Here is an 11,951-nt window from a genome sequence, read left to right on the forward strand (position 1 = left end):
TTCTTTGAATGTGTGGGGTTACAAGTGCCTTTCCCAGCTGCTCCAGGAACACCCTCCTATTGTTCTGCTTATCAGGCATCCAGGTAGGGTTAATCTTGTTCCATATCACGAAGGCATTGTATGAGGACACATCAATGATGTTAGGGAAGATGACCAGAGGCCAGCGGGCATCCTCCTGCAGCTGTAAGTTCCAATCACCTTGTCCAGGTTGTCCACGCCTCCTTTGTTGTGGTTGCAGTCCAGAATGATGGCTGGCTTCCTGTCCTCACGATCACTGATCTCAGCCATTTTGTGCAGTGTGCTCAGGAGGACCACATTCTTGTTCCTCTTTGGGAGGTAAGAAACTAGAGTGGTGGTGGGGGTGGAGGCAAACTTTGATGAGAAGGCCTCTCTCCCCCTTGTTGAGAGGAGTGCAGGTGGGAGCTCAGGCTTGTTCTTTCTAACTGTGCCAACCATGGTGTTCTTCCTCTTCAGGAGCTGCTGGCTGAGTTCAATCAGTACCACACATAATTTCAATTTCTCATTGTTTGTGTGTGTGTGTGTCTGTGTGTGTGTGTGTGTGTGTGTGTGTGTGTGTGTGTGTGTGTGTGTGTGTGTGTGTGTGTGTGTGTGTGTGTGTGTGTGTGTGTGTGTGTGTGTGTGTGTGTGTGTGTGTGTGTGTGTCTTTGTGGTTTTTGTGGTGTGTAAATTATTTTATAACTGCCGGGTCAAAAATGACCCTAAGACAATCTTTGTACCCTGGTGGTGTACAGCTTTTATGGAAATATGAGCAAAGATGATTTTTCACTTTTTCTAATGTTGGGGTCTCTCTAAAAGTCATAAATTTTGAAGTTGAAAAAATATCGTTTAGGGGGTTTTCTCTGCTGTTAAACATAGTGGCGGGTCATTTTTGACACTTAAGACAACACAAGGGTTAAGTATGTGCAATGAGTGTGCAATTCATCTGTATTTAGCATCAGTAGTAGTTTAAGTGTTGGTCACCAATAGTCAGCATTGTAGACAACAGCACACTTGTGTCGCTGACCCCAAACCTACAAACCCTCCACAATTTGCAACAACGTTATAGCTCCTACAAGATCCCAACAATGATGTCCAATCCCCCCATCTTTTTACACCTGACTTTTCCCCTGTTTTACACCACAACACTCTAGCATTGAACCTAGTCAGGAGGGAGCTGAGGTAAGGTGGGGCCTGAGTGGAGATCAAAGCTGAGCCACTCTCCGCTACGGCAGCAGCAGCAGCAGCACACCTTAAAGCCTCCTTGTTTGTAGTGCTGGAGGTGACAGGCCCAAAAAACACACCTTCAGACTCTGGGCTGCTAAATTCTCCTCAGATCTCCATAATCCGCACGGATTGTGTTTGACAAGACAGGGATTTTCCCGCTGTTCCGAGCCCCCACTTATTCCGGAGCGCCAGCCAACAAAGGGTGGCTAGCCCAGCCCACACCGCTCTTCCTCCAGCTAAGCAGCTTTGGAACATGGCCGGTTCATTTGGTTCAGCACCCTCAAACCTGGTAAATCATGTCTGGTAATTGTCTCTCCACAGAGCCTCCACCACCTAGATCTGGTGTCACCAATCTAATTTTCATCAGTTTCGAGATGTTGTTCAGTGTGATGGTTGTTCTGAGACTGAGGCTACAGTAAGCTTTACACAAGATTTGGTGAGAAAGGACCATTTCAGCCATTGTTGACCTATAGCTTGTGTTTCATATGTTTGTTTGTGTACATACGGCTATGTTGAATAGGTTATAATGCAATTATATGAGTGTAAATGTACTGTGTCAATCGATGAGGTGGGCCTCAGGAAAACAAGTTTAATAATATTGGTTATTCACTGGCATTGTTATTGTAAGTATTATGGATGCTTGGGTTTATTTTGTTCTAGGCCCTAGGGAAGATTCTCTGTAAAGCTTTTCTCTCCAATTCCTTAGTTTTCCATGTTATCAATGCAACACTAAACAATTTTCAGACATTCAAATAATGCTTTCACAGATTCAGATTTTTTTTACTGAAAAGGCATCACCTATATGATTCTGATGCATCGCTCAATGGTTGTCTGGGAGATGTGATGCACATAAACACACTCTCACAGACTCACTCACACACTCTCTTTCTCACACAGACACACACACACACACTGCACTCACACATGCACACACACACGCGTGACTAATGACTGTCCTGGAGGGAGCAGCAGCCTCTCTTATCAATGCTGGCCTGGCTCTGGCTTAGCCTCCCTGGGTCTCTGTGGGCACATTGACCGGTCTCTTTCCCCACCCCACCTCAGTCCCTCTCCCAGACACCCACCCACCTTCCGCCCCCGGTCCTGCCAGCCCAGCCACACAACACTAAGACAGGTTAAACAGTTAAACGGCAGCAAATCCTGCACTCTGTGGGAAATGTACCTCTAATCCCGAATTTATAGGCACACAATCAAAGCCAAAAAGCCTGAGCAACAAATCTGATCCTCCCCCTAACAATCTGCAGCTGGCCTCCTGGGACGGAGGGCTGAGGAGGGAGAAGCTCCTCGGACAAGGCTGAGATGGATAAATACCTAAATGATGAGACAGTCTGGGGACGTGGGACCAGTGTCTGGCTATGGCCGTTCACCTCCAATTTGGCATCCACGCAATGAAAGGCAATTGGGCGCCAGCCCCCACACAGCAGCCAGTCCTTATTATTATACGTTGAAGTGCGGCTTGGCCAATGATTAATGACAGTGTCAGGGCGAAAACAAAGAGCAGTGCAAGTTATCTCCCGTCCACCTGCTCCTAGGAGGCTTTTTGAAGGGAATGGAAAAGGGCGCAAGCAAGCAGCACACCACAGACTGATAATAGAACAGGGAGAGAGAAAGAGAGAGGGAGAGCGAGGAAGAGAGAGAGTGATAGATAGAGGAAGAGGGAGAGATTGACCAGAGAGAGGTGAGAATCTGAATACCTGAGGATGTTTATTATGTGCCTACTACATACTACAAAGCTGCTGGTATGAAAACATATAGTACATATAAATACACTGCTTATTTTATCATTGCATGGAGATTTTTATACAAATAAATTAATTTAAATGTTATATTTATATACTCCGTAGATCTATTTTGGTGTGCATGTGTAGGCTACACGAAGCAGCCCACCACAACTTGCAGGTAATTGTGGTCGGATGTGTGAAAGTGCAGGAGGCCTGGCTGTGTGATTGATTTGACACACATAGTGGAATTTCATAGCGCCTGTGTTTGTTACGTCCAGGCCCACTGTCCCCTGCTGTAATGGTGTTGACATTTATGGGATGGTGTTGGAGGGGGCCCCCCAGCCCTCACTAATGAGGGAGAGAAGGCAGAGAGAGGGAAAAAGCAGCCAGACATTGCCATCCAGTGGTAAGCTGCTATAATACAGAATTGAGTTTTAGTTCTGCGGTTAACTCCCCATGTTCATTTTTTTTTTACTTAACTAGGAAAGTCAGTTAAGAACAAATTCTTATTTACAATGACAGCTTACCCTGGCCAAACCGTGCACCACACTATGGGACTCCCAATCCAAGCCAGATGTGATACAGCCTGGATTGGAACCAGGGACTGTAGTGATGCCTCTTGCACTGAGATGCAGTGCCTTAGACCGCTGCGCCACTCGGGAGTCTTTCATATGGTGATCTGGTTGGTGAATATGTTGCTGAGAGGTTTGAATCTACTTTATTATTTTTTTAATGAATGACTCATTTGTTTTGTTATCATCATTTTTAACTGTAGCCATGGGGACACCCTTACATTTTTTTTTATCTACTGAATTGAAATCAAGTAAATCTTACTAACACTACATGAACACAGAGACATGGAACACACACAGCTTCACACACAACGTACACTGCATATCACATGCATTTTCCCCAATAGCATGCATGTGTCTGTGTGTGTGTGTGGTAGCCATGTCCGTACAGCGCCTGTCCCCAGAAATCAGGTCAATGTGTGAAATGGAGTCGTGAGCGCCGCTGTGACAAATAGGGGACGTTGTTTGGAGAGCCTGGCTGACCTAGATAATGCCATGGTTACATGTTACCATACTGTGTTTTATTTATGCACACTACTCATCCCGGAGTCCTAGCTGCCAGTCCACGCTCCCCCACTTATTTGTGCACGCAGGAAGACCTTGAGATCAGCAACATGCCCTGACATAGGAAACCGGCCCCCATGGCAGGGCTGATCGGGAACGATACTTAAAATTAAAACAATAAATATGTGACGTTAGCTGTGTCGTCTTCTAACGTACAGACGGGTCATGTCACTCTGATTGGCTGAAATTACTCCTTTAAGTTCTGAGGTAGAACACCATACCATCACATGGGATTGTACATAGAATTGGAATAGTAATAATTGAATAGCATGTCAGAGGATGTCAGAAACCTGGCAGTGTGGTGCCAGGACAACAACCTCTCCCTCAACGTGAGCAAGACAAAGGAGATGCTTGTGGACTACAGGAAAAGGAGGACCAAACACACCCCCATTCACATCGATGGGGCTGTAGTGGAGCAGGTTGAGAGTTTCAAGTTCCTTGGTGTCCACATCACCAACAAACTATCATGGTCCAAACACACCAACAAAGTCGTGAAGAGGGCACGACAATGCCTTTTCCCCCTCAGGAGACTGAAAAGATTTGGCGTGTGTCCCGAGATCCTCACAAAGTTATACAGCTGCACCATCGAGAGCATCCTGACTGGTTGCATCTGCTCGGCATCCGACCTGTAAGGCGCTACAGGGGGTAGTGCGTACAGCCCAGTACATCACTGGGGCCAAGCTTCCTGCCATCCAGGACCTATATACTAGGCGGTGTCAGAGGAAAGCCCAAAAAATTGTCAGAGACTCCAGTCACCCAAGTCATAGACTGTTCTCTCTGCTACCGCACGGCAAGCAGTACCGGAGTGCCAAGTCTAGGACCAGGAGGCTCCTTAACAGCTTGTACCCCCAAGACATAAGACGGCTGAACAATTAATAAAATGGCCATGGCCACCCAGACTATTTGAATTGACCCCCCCCAGCTGCAACTCGCTGTTTGTTGTCTATGCAAGGTCGCTTTACCCCTAACTACATGTACAATACAGGCTGCCTCCTACAGGCCTGTGGCCCCGCGCATTGGCTCGGTGCAGGTACCCCCTGTATACAGCCTCATTAATGTTATTTTATTATGTAATTATTGTTTTTTAATTTTTTTATTATTATTTTTTTTTGTAAATATTTTCTTTACTCTGTTTTCTTAAAACTGCATTGTTGGTTATGGGCTTGTAAGTAAGCATTTCACGGTAAGGTCTACATTTCACGGTAAGGTCGGCGCATGTGACAAATAAAATTGGATTTGATCTCTATGGGATTGTATACTATATCAAACAATGGCAATGTTAGCAAATATTTCAGAAATGACAGACATTCTCATAGATAGAAATGACTAACATATGCTGCATAAGGCTCTCAGCCTCTTTAAAGTCTACAATTTTACAGAAAATCACAAACTACTGCAGCGTTGAAAAACATAAAAGTGGAAATCCAGTTTACTTTAATAAAGCCTCTAGTTGATCTTCTGCATGTCTTGTGCATCTCCACTGCTCTCCTCAGAGGTCCAGAGAACATATCAGAGATGAATGTGCATCTTGGCGGAGATGTAGAGACCCAGGCAGAAAGCCACTCCATTAAAACCAGGAGATGTAGAGACCCAGGCAGAAAGCCACTCCATTAAAACCAGGAGATGTAGAGACCCAGGCAGAAAGCCACTCCATTAAAACCAGGAGATGAAACTCCACCACCCCTGGCTCCAGTAACAAAGGCCCCTTGACTTCCCCTAATGCCACTCGCCTCTGTGGCGCAATATTATTAAACTCTGCTATCCTACCCCACTAAACAATTCCTCTCTAATGAATTCTATTTGAGGACACACACACACACCAAAAAAGAGTTTGTCAGATAGATGAAGGAAAGTTGGAGGAAAGTCTCAAATCTAAAGTGGCTTCCTTATCTTGTCTTTGCTCCATAGTTTGCACTGATCTAAAAACATAGGATGGGGAAGAAATATGGAAGATGAATATAAAGTATTTGCCCTCACGGATACAACACTAGCCACATAATTTCAGATCAAGGAAAGAATACAAGGAGGGAAACCCCTTTATACTAACCATATCATTGGAGATGAATAAAACAATGATACAAGGAGAGGACACCACTTTAGACTCTATAGATGCACTTCCTGTTGGCAGCGGGGCTTAGCTTTTCCTTTGTGGTTTTGACTGGGATCTGTAATGTATGTAAGCATTGTGCCCACTGAAGGGGGTCAAAGGTCAGCCCTTCTGTTGCAATGGCCTTCAACAACACGTCCAGTTCCGACAGGCTCAAGTGTGAGCGGGCAGATACACGCGCGTAGGAAATGTCCGTCTCACATTCAGGCGTGCATCGGAGGCCCTTGAGACAATCACAGAGTGTTTCAAAACAGAGGTCTCTCCTTCCAACGGTAGTCACAGCCAACCGCCCAAGCAGTTTTTCCTCACCTAGCTATAGGATGCCAGCTATGTGCATCTGATATGTACATGGTGTCTATACAAGGCTGTGGATTTGGCTTGCCTTTTAACACATTAGGACCTGTCAAGAAGGCTTGATGTGAACAAGACAAATGCTGCCTTACTGGAAACCTTGACTGGGTACACGATAAGCAACAAGAAGTTACCAAAGTCTACATTAAGCTACTTTTTCCAAAAAAAATCTAACATACAGCAGGGGAGAGTGGGGTTAAGTTCAGCCAAAGGGGTAAGCTGAGCCACCCTTGTTTCTAGGAAACCATACACAAAATGTATAATTTAACCTAATATTTAGGAAGAGCCCCGCTAGCACCTAGCGTTCTGAGAACTACAGTATATGTTTCTGAGATTGTGGTTGTCCTATTGTTATTTTGCATAAAACCTTCCCACAACTTTCTGGGAATAGTCCAGGATAGTTGCTTGGCTTTGGAACGTTCTCAGCACATTTAAATAACTCATTTCAATACTTTAATAGAACGTTTCCTAAAAGTTAAAACATGGTTACATTTGATTTCAATTTTGGTAGTGTTCTAGGAAAGTTATCCAACTGGTTTGACATTGGGAATGTTCTCAAATAGTTCAGAGAATGTTAAGAAACAACATTCTTCTGTGGGAACTTCAGTACTTCAGCATAACGTTTCCTACAGGTTTCCTCATGGTTCTATTTCAAGAGTGACTGCCAGTAAAAAACAACAAATTCCTTTGAAAATGGCCTATGTGGCATCGATATGAGTCAAAAACATTTATTCTAGTGTCAAAATGTACTATAAAGTGTAAATAGGACCATTTTGGCCATGAAGTCAGTTTTGCCTAAAACGGAGTTTGGAACCTCAGTGCGTCAGAACGAGGGTTGGGTTTGGATTACAATTGTCAACAAATCATGCCCCCTTTGGCCAAGCTCCACGTGCAAATCGCCCCTCCGCCCACTTCACTTCCCTTCATTGAATGGCGCCACAGCCCCAACCAATAGTTCAAAGGATTTTATTTTTATTTAACCTTTATTTATCTAGGTAAGTCGGTTAAGAACAAATTCTTATTTACAATGACGGCCTACCGAAAGGTAAAAGGCCTCCTGCGGGAATGGGAACTGGGATTAAAAATAAAAATATAGGATAAAACACACATCAAGACAAGAGAGTCAACACAACACTACATAAAGAGAGACCTAAGACGGCAACATAGCATGGCAGCAGCACGTGACAACACAGTAAATAGCTGGCTAATGTTAGGCAGAAAGCCACAAAATGAATGAAACTTGAAATGGTCCTTGAATATTTTGGTGTACCTACTGGAGAGCTCTTCTTTGTCTACACCCATTCAGCATTGCTCACACCCTCTTAAGCCTTAGCCCCACCCATCTCTTTAAGGATTCACATGTGAGGCCATGTGGTAAACAGAGTGCGTAGTTTAGCAAACAACAAAATATGCAATACTAAAAGTGGTAAAAAGTAGTAGCCTACAACAAGGAAAAACTCCAGGTAAAAATACACTAACTAGTCCTTGGCCTATATCCTAATCTGACTTTGGTGCAGGTCATGTTGTTCTTTACATTACCGTCTCTGGTTAATAATCACTATATAAAAGAAAATCAAGTTTATTTGTCACATGCATAGGATAAACAAGGTGTAAACGGTACCCTGAAATGGTTACTTGCATATTTGCAAAGTAGCAATATCAAAACAGAAAGTGTCCAGATAAAAATATTTTATAGATATTAGATGACGCTTACCCAGACACACTTTCTAAATTGATGGGTCATGTGAAAGAAATGATAACCCCCAGCCACATTTTGCTAAGTGGATGAGTCTTTACAGAAGGTGTAAACGGTACAGTGAAATGGTTACTTACATATAATATAGAAAGTGTCAATATAAAAAAAATAACAAAAAGTGTCAATGCCAGTAGAGAAAGAACAAAATAATATACAGTATGTACAATAACAATATCAATAATGATATCAGTGATGCTGGTGATAGATGAGGTAGTTATTGTATATGCATACATTAAGGGGTAAAGTGGCAGAGCAGCAGGATAAAACAAATAGTAGCAGTGTGTGTGTGTGTGTGTGTGTGTGTGTGTGTGTGTGTGTGTGTGTGTGTGTGTGTGTGTGTGTGTGTGTGTGTGTGCGACATCGGCTATGACACCAAACAAGCCACACTTGCGAGGAGTTAAAAATTAGATGGGACTTGGCTGCATAGATTCAGAAGTATTGTGCATAGAGTTCCTCTGTCCAGTGTCTGTGTTCTTTTGCCCATCTTAATCTTTTCTTTTTATTGGCCAGTCTGAGATATGGCTTTTTCTTTGCAACTCTGCCTAGAAGCCCACCATCCCAGAGTCGCCTCTCCACTGTTGACGTTGACTGGTGTTTTGCGGGTACTATTTAATGAAGCTGCCAGTTGAGGACTTGTGAGGCGTCTGTTTCTCAAACTAGACACTCTACTATACTTGTCCTCTTGCTCAGTTGTGCACCGGGGCCTCCCACTCCTCTTTCTATTCTGGTTAGAGCCAGTTTGCGCTGTTCTGTGAAGGGAGTAGTACACAGCGTTGTACGAGATCTTCAGTTTCTAGGCAATTTCTCGCATGGAATAGCATTCATTTCTCAGAACAAGAATAGACTGACAAGTTTCAGAAGAAAGTTCTTTCTTTCTAGCCATTTTGAGAGTGTAATCGAACCCACAAATGCTGATGCTCCAGATACTCAACTAGTCTAAAGAAGGCCAGTTTTATTGCTTCTTTAATAATCAGAACAACAGTTTTCAGCTGTGCTAACATCATTGCAAAAGGGTTTTCTAATGATCAATTAGCATTTTAAAATGATATACTTCGATTAGCTAACACAACGTGCCATTGGAACACAGGAGTTTTGCTGATAATGGGCCTCTGTACGCCTATGTAGATATTCCTTTAAAAATCTGCCGTTTCCAGCTACAATAGTCATTTACAACATTAACAATGTCCGCACTGTATTTCTGATCAATTTGATGTTATTTTAATGGACAAAAAAAATGTGCTTTTCTTTCAAAAAACAAGGACATTTCTAAGTGACCCCAAACTTTTAACCTTTATTGTATCAGGGAGTCATACTGAGACCACTGTCTCTTTTACAGATGAGCCCTAAATTCCATAAATTACAGAAAATACACACATCAATATAAATACAAAATGCTGAAAGACAAATTCCAGATTAAAATATTTTGGCATTATTATACAATAGATGGCCCGTAATCGCCAGACACACCTGGCTAACTTGATGGGTCATGTAATCATCTGGCAAAGTGGAGTCTTTTGTTTAGACATGTAGCTAGCTAGGATGCCATGGTTGCCCTTAGTTTGAAGATGTAATCCAGAGACAGGTGTTATACATAACAGCCTTCTCTGTTCACTTTTCGACTCCCTTTGCATTTGCAATCAAACGCCAGAATTGTATTAATCTCCTTATCATACTCTGCTTCCACCGGGCATTCCACTGATTTCAAAAAGTAGTCCATCACAACTTTTTTCCACTGACCTTTCTCGGTAGTGCCTGAAAAATTCAGGGCAGCAATGTTATTGAGAGCAGTAGCAACAGTTTTGCAGTACTCCATGTTATCTTTAAAACAAGCTGCAGTAGAAAGGATTATCTACACATACCAAGCAGCTCATGTTATAGACAGAAGGTACATGCCACACCAATTCTAACTCCTCTCTCGGCATGTCCAGTCCATTCATTATCTCAGCCAATAATGGCTAGTGGGAAGGTTCCTGGCTTTTTCCATGGCTTAACCAACTAGGCTCGTAATTGAACAATTTGATTTGTATTTACAGATGCCATACTAGTTTGCTATTAAGGCACATTTTACAATTTTCTTTTTTTTCAAATGCCTTCAAATGCCTCTACTGTGAAGCAGTGACATGCAACATACTGTATGCATAGTTTCCTGAAACAAGTCACAAATATTGAAGTGCCTTTGAACGGGGTATATTAATAGGTTCCAGACGCTCTGGTTTGTGTCAAGAACTGCAACACTGCTGGGTTTTTCATGCTCAACAGTTTCCCGTGAGTATCAAGAATTGTCCACCACCCAAAGGACATCCAGCCACCTGACACAACTGTGAGAAGCATTGGAGTTAACATGGGCCAGCATCTCTGTGGAATGCTTTTGACACCTTGTAGAGTCCATGCCCCGATGAATTGAGGCTGTTCTGATGATTAACCTCTTCTGCAACAGCAGTGAACACTTCATCACTAGGTGCCCAAAAATCAAGGGAGAATCCAAGAACAAGATATGAGTGGATAAAAGATGTTAAACGTTGCTGGAGGTGTGTGGCCATGCCCACTTGCCTGAAGACTGTTCCCTTAAGAAGCCTTGTTATGATTGTGGTGGGATACATCTGCAGGTGCTTCATCAGGTGGCCCAGCAAGAACCTTCAGCTTGCACCAATCAAACTCTCTAACGTGTACCTCGCTCACTCCAACCAAATTGGTTGAGTTCTCCTGAAGGAGGTTCCAGTGTTCTTGAGGAAAGGATCCAAGTCCCTCAAGGCTTATGCCATTCTGGACGATGGAGCAGAGAGAACAATGTTACTGCCTGACAACTGCAACTGTTAGGAGAGCAGGAGACCCTCATCCTCCATACTGTCAGCACTGACGTCACCCATCTCAAGGGCGCAACAGTCAGCTTTGAAACAACCCCTCTCTCCAAACCTAAGGAAAAGTATGTGATCCATGGTGCCTTCACTGCCACAGGTTTAGATCTCAGTGAACAGACCTATCCAATAAAGTCACTGCAGCAACATCACGCTCATCTAAGGAATCTCCCTTTGCAGCCCTTCAGCAATGTACACCCTCTCCTGTTGATCAAATCAGATAATCCCACCTGATCAGCACCCACAAAGCAAATACACCTAGGCACCAGAGGAGGACCAGCAGTCGTCCATACAAGACGAGGCTGGACCCTACAAGGCTATGAGGGCCTCCTTACCAGTTACACTCCAGTGCAACAGTACCTTCTGACTTCCCTGGTTATGCCCTCTGACACACTGTCCATCATTGTTCCTGTACCCAAGAAAGCAAAGGTAACTGAACTAAATGACTATCGCCCCACAGCACTCACTTCTGTCGTCATGAAGTGCTTTGAGAGGCTAGTTAAGGATCATATCACCTCTACCTGACCTGACACCCTAGACCCACTTCAATTTCCTTACCGCCCCAATAGATCCACAGACGATCCAATCGCCATCACACTGCACACTGCCCTATCCCATCTGGACAAGAGGAATACCTATGTAAGAATGCTGTTCATTGACTATAGCTCAGCATTCAACAGCATAGTACCCTACAAGCTCATCATTAAGCTCAGGGCCCTGGGTCTGAACCCCGCCCTGTGCAACTGGTTTCTGGACTTCCTGACGGGCCGCCCACAGGTGGTG

This window comes from Salmo salar, chromosome ssa01 (assembly GCF_905237065.1).
Source record: "Salmo salar chromosome ssa01, Ssal_v3.1, whole genome shotgun sequence".
Taxonomy (NCBI): Eukaryota; Metazoa; Chordata; class Actinopteri; order Salmoniformes; family Salmonidae; genus Salmo; species Salmo salar.